Genomic DNA, 5936 nt, shown 5'->3' with positions numbered 1-5936 from the left:
TATCTCCCTTGCTGAGGCTTTTCTATTCAAAGAAAACTGCCAGCTTTAAGCAGTCCTTGGTCAAGCAGTTATAAAGCAGCAGAGGAAAATAAGTCTGTGAATTTAAAACCTGCTGTTTGGTAAAGAAAATAAAACATAGCATATTCTAAAGTAGATGTGATTTTATCCCACGAAGCACCTCTCAGAACTAGAAACTTGGGGTAGCAATTTATCAAAATGAATATCACTGGAACATGGGCATGTCTGAGATTTTTTCCTCAGAATGGGTCCTGCCGAATCCATCAGTCCCCATGCACTTTTCTCCCCTGCTTCTCAATGGTTTAAATTCTCTTTTAGAAGTAAAATCTGTTGATTTTAAGACTTAAAAATACTTAACATACAAATAGACCTAGAGAAGATGCATAGCAGATCTGTTAAGCATTCATTCAATTATTACATATTACCCGTGGACCAGGTATCTTACTAAGTCCTGATGATAAAGATTAAACAAGACTAAGAGCTCAAAAGCACCTAAAGTCTAGTGGTAGATTTAAAGTAAATAAGCAGATACAAAAGGATAGGGTTCATCTCCAGTAGAGGTAAGAAAAGAGTGTTATGGGACTATAAGGAAGGGAAACATACCTAATTTGGGGATATTGAGGAAAGCTTCTTGAAAGAAGTGGCTTCTAACCTGAAATCTGAAAAAGGAGAGCTAGTTGAAAATGAGAGGGAATGAATTAGAAGAGTAGCTCACACAGGGCAGGGATGCTGGGAGGAAAGAGGATCAGCCTTTCATATATAAAAATATGCACAGATAAAACAGGAGAAGGAAGCAAGGTTTGTCATAGCTTTATAAATCAAAGCTTATCAAAGTGTAATCAGCCAACTGGCACTATCAGCTTAACCTGGGAGCTGGGTAGAAATGCAGAATCAGATTCCAAGGTCTCAGGCGGAATTTCTACAATTCTAGTAGACACCCATAGCCCACTTTTAGTAGCCAATTATAAATAAACTGAGCTTGTTCTTCATCCTGTAGGCAATCAGTAGATGGATATGAATTGTACTTTAGAAAAAGTATTCTGATTGCATTGAAGAGGTTATATTTCTGGGTGTAATGCTTTGTTCATGTTAGTTGAGTGACTTAATGAACGAATCAATAGATAACAGGGTTTTTTCTTATGGTCTCGTATGTTTAGATTCTAAATCTTATTTTTTTATCTGAAATCACTTCTAATTAGACTCTTTCTATGAAGAAGAAAGCATCGAAATGTATAAATTGTAGAAAATATACTTCCTGGATTTAAAAACAGTGGGTTGGCTATTATGAAATATTTTCTATTCTAATACCTCAATGCAATATATATTAAGAATTGCTTTTTATTGAGTACTGTTCCTGGTTGCTGTGAATTTTTTATGTGCTTCTGATGGAATGAAATTAGAGATTGGGTTGTGATTGGACAATCCTGGAGGCCATCAAATAATCGTCAACTGTTGGGAAAATCTGTTCATTAGAGAGGAAAGAATATATCAATGCTCACCTGCATTTGGAAGTTCTAGTTGGTACATCGACTTTACGGGAATTGGCCCCATTTGTTTTGTTTGCTTTGAGCTGAGATTGTCATGAAAAGTAGAAAGTAAGTATTTTAAATTAATTTTATAGAGAGGAAAAGAAAATGAGAATGAGGGCACACAGCTGCCTATTTCTCAAGAATATTGCTCAGCTCAGAGCATCTGAGTCAAAGAATTCCTCCCAGGCTGTTGTTGATTATGACTTATGAAAGGGCACCTGTCCAACCTGACAAGTGTACACAGTGCTGTAGGCTTCAACTTTCCATTAGTAACAAGTGCCCCAAAAGGTTAATTTGTTTTGGCACTTCCTGATTACTTTCTGTGTTCATCTCATTCTGAGACTTCACATTCACCACCTGATTTAGGGGCTCTACTTAGCAACATATTGTCATTTTCTCTGACTTATTGCTAACTTTGGTCCTGTGATCTCTAAATGCATCTAAATAGCTGAAATCAATTTTCTGCATAGAGAGGTTGATGACACCTAGAGGAATTTGCAGATCTCTCTTCTTGGTTGTGCTTGGGAGTCATGATGAAGTATCATCTCAAGTGAATGGAATTTGGAGGCCTCATAAAGTCCATGGCTAGGGTGCAGGACCCCTTAGTTTGGGCTCATTTTGATTCCTTATAGCCATCCTCTCAAGCATCCTATTAACTATGAACTTTTTAAGGAATGATAATATTTTAGTTTTTTTTTTAATTTTAATAATTATTAATTAAAAAGTCTCACTCTGCTCACTCACATACAGGGCCTTTAAAATAATCCAAAGATCTAATCAAACCCCTGAAAAAAGCCCTCAGGTAGTTTGGCCTGACAGAGCAGATCACATCTACAATCTCTCACTTGGCTTTTAAGCATTTTATTCACTCAGTACCTTGATTTCCACAAGCTAGGTATAGATTGTTATCATATTTCCTTTCTCTTCACTCATTCCTTTAGATAGAATTTTGAAACACATACTTGGGATCTAGGGACTACCTTTTTGTCAATTTTCGCATCAAACTGTTGCTATATGTTATCCGTCTTCATCAGCCTTCAGCAATTACATGTGAGACACGTGTGTGAACACACATATGCACCTATATACCTATAGTTTTCACAATGCTACTGATTGTTCCATGTCATTAATGTAGTTATTTTATATTCTTTTCTTTTCCAAAAGGAACTAGAATTCATATTGCAAATATTTTGTTATTGTAAATAATGACAGCAATTTGTGGTTACTTTTCTCATGTAGCCTTCATTTTTTTTTCATCTATCAATTTAAATATTAGGACAACTTGCAAATGTACAATTCTGCAGAGTAAATACTGACATTATGTGTCCTTTACACACTATTAGTGTCAAGGAACATATCATTATCTAAAGTATCTGTTTCAGAACTGACTCGTTAACTCCATTGTAATACACAGGGATGATAAAGGGTATGTTGGTGAAAACTTGACTACTACTTGAATCACTTCATTAGTTTCTCAGTTTAACTTAAGGTCTGTAACTAGTTAGCTGGGTGGTGTCTAACATAGTTCACCATATTTCAGGATTCATCCAGCTCTGCCAGTATAAAAGGGATGCCTCGAATCAAAGATCACTCTGCCACAGGTTCAGAACACATGGACCTAAATCAATAATTGCCCAACTCAGTCTCACCCTTATCTGGCTCATTCAGGTTGACAAAAGCCCAGGACCTTATACTTATCCTGCTTTTATTCCTTCCTTTCCAGGAAGGCTTGACCTTTGTTTCTTGTTTAATTTGGCTTTTCTCTTGACTGAAACCTTTGTTCCTTTTACCCTGGGAACATTCTTTAGTAACTTAGAGAAATACCTTTCCACTTGACCTGACTCCCCCAAATTTTCTTTTCCTATGTTCTCCAAAAGATCAATACTTGATTTCTCTTATATGAAGCCAATAAGCATTTAAAAAACAAAATATAAAGATATATTTTAGTCACATAGAAACCAAACATAAACTTTAAGCATAAATATTTAAAAAAAATAGACAATCTACTTATTTCCAAACTTATTAAGTTGTAATTAATTAAATATGCACAGCTTTTCGTATGTCAATTACACCCCCTCCAATAAAAAGAGAGAGAAATGTGCTTCTTATTTAAATAGATAAAATTAAACAACAAACCAAAAAAAGAAACTTGAAAGGAATCTGAAAGATCCAGTATGTTTAAATAACTTCTATGCTTATCTATGTAATCCCAATAAAAATCTAATTAAACTATTTCTCTTTTTAATTTTTTAAAGTATAATAATAGAAATTAATCCTATTCATACATAAAAGTAATATATACAAATGTGGAAAAGCATAGGTTTTTAAATAGATGGCATGGAGATATTTGGCTAGCTTTTCACATCACATAATGTAAATTAAAAAAAAAATGAAACTGAGTGAAACAAAACTGATCTGATAGTATTTTAAAAGTCTCATCTGATATCACATTTATCCATGTGAAATCATAAAGGAAATGATTGATAAAGATGTCTGCAAAACATTTATATACACAGATACACATATGCATACACAACACATACCATACATGAAAACTGAAGAAATATGTAAGTTTTTTTTTTTTTTTTTGCAAAACCTATGATAGAAAATTAAATCCTTAATATACAAAATTATCAGATTTATCATGGTCCGTGAGACAAAATGAACAATATGATACAAAATTTGGGAGAGCACAAATAGGCAAAGCGTTAAGATTGGCAAAGTATAAAAGTAGGAATAAAAATAGTCAATAGATGTAAGATATTTAATCTCATTGATAGCTAATGAAATAAAATTAATATAAAGGATTTTTTGGGAATCATTTTGTTATATATTAAAATGACAATTTTTCATATATATTTTTGCATAGCAAATCATCTCAAAACATGGTGGATTAAAACAACTACTTATTTTTTCTCATGTTTCTGCACTTCAGAAATTTAATCAGAGATCAGTTAATTCACTCCTTGTAGAATTAGCTGGGCTCACTCACACTTCTGAATTCAATTGGGTAGCTGAGCTGGATTAGAAAATCTAAGAAAGATTCACTCCTACATTTGGTTTATCATGCTTCTCCTTGTGACCTCTCCTTTAACCTGTGGTGTCTCAGAATTCATTCATCAGTCTTGGGCTTATTTACATTATTGTGGCTGACTTTCCCCAAACAATGTAGAAAGTGCTAGGTCCCTAAAGGGGTTTGTCCTGGAACCAGGACAAGTCCTTCTCTGCTGCATTCTGTTGGTAAAGACAAGTCGAAATCGATAGAAATTCAAAGAGAGGGAACTAGACTCCCATCTTGACAGGAGGGATGGCATAGTGGAGAGGGATGAGAGGAATTATTAAAGGACCTTTTTAAAGACTGTTGTAACCGGTATACAGAGTCGTAGAGGGTAGAAGGAAATAGGTAGTCTCATAAACAATCTGAAGTGAATAAGAGAATAGAATATTTTTAAAATACTTGAAGTTATATTCAAATCTATTAAAATTAACAATATCTTTACTATTTGACCTAGAGATGTATCTTTTAGGAATCTATCCTACAGAAAAATTTAGATTTATAAAAACATGAAAAAATTATTCATTAACACTTTTTTTTTTTGGTACAGACTAGAGGAAAAAAATCCAAATCCTTCTCTTTGGAAGATAAGTTAAATAAAATATGTGGTAAGTACATAATTAAATACTGTAAAACTTTTTAAATGTCTAAGGTTTTAACTAAAATGGAAAGATGTCCAAATTGAAATCCTACATCAATTCTTATTTATTCATTGGGTTACTCAAAGAGCAATTAGTGAGTATCTACTATGTTAAAAAAGCACTCGAAGAAAGTTTAATATTTGTAAAAATTAACTTCTGATCAGAGTTTTGAGGAATTATAAATATTATGTTTGAGTCAATTCTGAATCCTAAGTTAAATTTTTTTAACTTAGGACATTTTCAAATGAAACTGCAAAAATGTATAAGTTCATCTCATAGCATGAAGCTTAACTTTTTTGAAACAAAATTAGTAGGAAAAGATATCTATATCACTTAATTATGACAAGCCCATATCTGAAGTACAATTATTTTTACTGTAGGTTTATAGTTACTCTCTGGTTGGTGTATATTTTCTATGTACAACTTTTAACATTTAAATCTCTTCACTGAATAATCAGACTTTCATGCCAACAGTGACTTCATAAACAACCGGAATGGCCCTTGACACCTGGGAGTAATTTCCATTTATATCTTCCTTATCACGGTAGCTCCTATTAGGACTGGGATAGCCAGAAGTTTGGAGAGTCTCTGGGATGGTGGGAGGCAGGAAAGAAGGTCCGAAGATCTCAAGAAAAAATTGACTGGCTCTTGTTATTTTCTCTAGGAAATATGGATTAAACTAGTACTCACCTT

The sequence above is a fragment of the Pteropus vampyrus genome, unplaced genomic scaffold, assembly GCF_000151845.1.
Source record: "Pteropus vampyrus isolate Shadow unplaced genomic scaffold, Pvam_2.0 Scaffold17, whole genome shotgun sequence".
In the NCBI taxonomy this organism is placed as follows: Eukaryota; Metazoa; Chordata; class Mammalia; order Chiroptera; family Pteropodidae; genus Pteropus; species Pteropus vampyrus.
This window is presented reverse-complemented; position numbering follows the sequence as displayed.